Below are 3,382 nucleotides of genomic sequence, written 5' to 3'. Positions count from 1 at the left end.
CAATTTTGATTGTTGTTTTTAAGGCTTATAATATTGGTTTTGATTTTGTGAAATACGTTAACCCGCAAAACATAAGTAAATCTATGAAAAATAGATTACTTAGTGGTGCACCTAAATAGCTGAATCAATTGGTGTCATTAAAATTTTAAAATTTTCATTTGATTTATTACTCTGTTTTTGTTATATGAGAATATATATGCCCTCTTGTATTTATTTATTGTATGAAAATATTTATTTGGGTTCTCGGCTGGCCAGCCATTTATTATTGGGTTTCTTATCAATACCATAAGTTTCGTCAAGAATTTGCTGAGTTCTACAAAAGTGCTCTTCTTTACTTAGCGTATACCTTAGTGGAATCTCTGTCAGAATCATTTAAGCTGGTAAGTGTTACTTCATGTTAAGTTAATGTACATATAAGCATCAACATCTTTTGGGAATATACATATTTTTGTAACATTATCTTGTAAACTGGTCTGTTTTGATGATATTTTGTAAAATGGCTTCTAGACTATAGATATAATATCAAATACATAAGCTATCATGCTAAATAATTACAAAAAATGTTTGAAGTTTTAACTATTACATATTTGATAATATTTATACATAGTCTATATATATATATATAGGCTATTATAATCATCAATTCGGGTGTGCTTGATAGGTAAGGATGGTGGTTGATGAGAACTCAACAGGATTTGGTTTCACAGGGAAGAATGAGATTATAAATGGCAAGGCAGCTGTAATTGGGTTCTTGCTGTTGTTGGATTTTGACCTATTGACTAGTAAAGGTATTCTTAAGGGAACAGGCTTCTTGGACTTTATTTATTCTATTTCAAATGCTTTGCAATAGTCTCAGGAATTAATCATATTCCTCTTAAATGAGATGAGGAAGTTTAAAGGCTTTGTTGAGTTCACTGTGTTTTTATGTTATAATCTTTCTTTATGTTATTGTTTTGTGTAGAAACTAGGATGATCTATATAGTTTCTTCTTCTTCATGTTTTCTACAGTATATATCTTTTACCAAACTGTACAGTAACACTTTTGAAGTAATGAAAATGTGTTTTTATTTTTTTACTTTTGGACATATCACTCTGTTTGTTTGTTTTTCTTTTTTGCTTACATAGCCAATCAGGTGGATAAGTTAATATTTATCTATTACATATTTGGTTTTGAAAAGTAGTGGATACAATAAGTTACTAAAGAGTAACTGAAATAATAAGTTACCTTTTCGAAAATATCAAAGTTACTAAAATATAAGTAAAATTAAAATAATAAATTACTAAAGTAATGAGGCTACGAATGTTATCAAAACAATAAGACATATTTTTAAAAGTAACAAAGTATTAAGTTTCTAAAAACTAATTAACACTAATATATCACGTTGGAGTTAGTGACCGATAGGAAATTAAAATAGTTTAAAAGGTTAATTTATGGCGAGCTGGCAAAAGAATAAACTTATGTGGTCTTCTTGTATTGTGAATCTTGTAATACAATCATACAAGGTTAATTTATGGTCAGCTGGCAAAAGAATAAATTCAGATTTTTTAAAAATGTATTCTCTAAATTGGAGCCTCTTTAGAGAAATTTTGTTTGACCAACATTATGCATTAAACTTTTCCAGCTGTTTTGACTGTTAGTTTCAGTATTTTGATTTTTTTGTACAATTTTTTAGGACTTGGCATTTGGTTTATCACATTCAGCACTGCTTGGGGATAATATCTACAACTTTGGCGAGCTGCTGGCACATCCTATTGTAAGAATATCTCTGCCCTACTCTGTGTGTGTGTGTATTTTTTCCCTTCTTTCTACTCAACTTGCCTTAGTTGCTTTACTATTTTTTCCCATTTTACAATTGGAAATGTTTCATGTTGAATGTGCTTGTGATGTGTAACAATTTTCCATTTTGGTGATTTAAAGTTCGTTCTTCTCTGGATTCTTGTAGTGCCTTCACATACTTACTTACCCTCTTATATATATCATCCTGGGGTGTATTAGTACAAGGTGAAATCCTTATTGGTATCTTATTGAAAAAAATCCATTACATCACCGGTAGTAGTTTACAAGGGATGGCATGTATAAGGATGATATTCTAAATCCATTAGCCATGTATCTTTCTTACTTCTCATTATTTGTTCTTGTTATTTATTGATTTGTTTTTGTGGTCTTATTTTTTTAGTCTTATTCTTGTGGTACATGTAGCTCATCTAAACTTTAGTTAACAAGAAAGAGTAAAATCATGATAAAACTGAAGCAATTGTATTATTAAGACATAAATAATATATACAAGTCATGTTTATCAATAGTTATCTAAATAAGAAACTGTGGAAATATTGAGTTTGAAGACACTTAAAAATCAATCCCAAGAAGAAAAAAAACAAGCAATCTTACTTCACTTAGAACCCCCATAAAATACAATGAGAACACCCTTCCAAAGCTTCTCTATACATTCTTGTAATAATATTGGTGTTTTTATTTTTAAAAACTCATGTTGAAAATATTTGAAAAAAATAAGCAATAGTTGACATTAAATCAGATTTTATTTAATTAAATAAGAAAAGGGAGATAAAAATGCATATGTCTGTATATGTGTATATGCACACATATTCTACTCAGGAAACACTATGTTCTGTCTTGCTAATGACATATATGTCTCAGAATTTTTTTCTGCTCATATTTACAACTTTTGCTTAATATATTCTACATATATTTATATGTGTATATAATCTTTTGGGTTAATAGCTGGAACTAGAAATTAATAAAATCTAGCTTTGTTAAATACTAAAATACTTCAGCTATTAGTTTTAAATACTAAAACCGAAAGTTTCAACATATTTTCACTCCAAGAATTATGGTAGGAGAAGTATCACAATTTTCATCTCTGTCTCCTTTGATAGCTTGTTTTGTTCCCTGAATAAAATGGGTACTGGTTGACCTCATTTTGTCTTGTTTCTATGGGAAACAGAGTTAATTTAACAGATGGTCTTGAAGGGCTGGCTGGGCGGACTGTTGCCTTGGCATTTGTTGGAATGTCAATTGCAGTGCTTCCAATATGTCCTAGTTAGTATGAATCTTCTTGAAATTAGAATATGATGTTTGAATATTAAGAATTAACAGTTGGATAATTTTCTATTTTACTTGTTTCTTGGTTTGAGCATATAGTTAGTATTTTTTATTTTGTATAGATGTGATCTCAATCATTAGGCCAGAAGTAAATGAGGGTTTGAATAAGTATCCATATGTTAAAATGCTATGTTCAAGAACAGTTGCTAACACTTGGTATATGTTTGTCTCAGTATCTTATGCTCTGTTATGAGTTTTCTGGTTTTGTTGATATGATTCTTTCTGTGGTTTTTGTTGTAGGTTTTAAGTGATCCTCAGAAG

The 3,382-nt window shown here is 29.4% G+C and overlaps 1 long non-coding RNA gene across 1 annotated transcript; it reads left to right on the top strand.

Annotated features, from left to right (window-relative positions):
* Positions 1 to 803: 803 nt before the first annotated feature.
* LOC133800777 (uncharacterized) lies at positions 804 to 3,123 on the top strand. The gene is made up of 2 exons (XR_009876605.1): positions 804 to 1,754; positions 2,964 to 3,123. It is a non-coding gene; the product is annotated as an uncharacterized LOC133800777 (long non-coding RNA).
* Positions 3,124 to 3,382: the final 259 nt, after the last annotated feature.

Source organism: Humulus lupulus, chromosome 9 (assembly GCF_963169125.1).
Source record: "Humulus lupulus chromosome 9, drHumLupu1.1, whole genome shotgun sequence".
NCBI lineage: Eukaryota > Viridiplantae > Streptophyta > Magnoliopsida > Rosales > Cannabaceae > Humulus > Humulus lupulus.
Note: the sequence above shows the minus strand (reverse complement) of the source record. Positions and strands in the feature narration are given on the sequence as shown.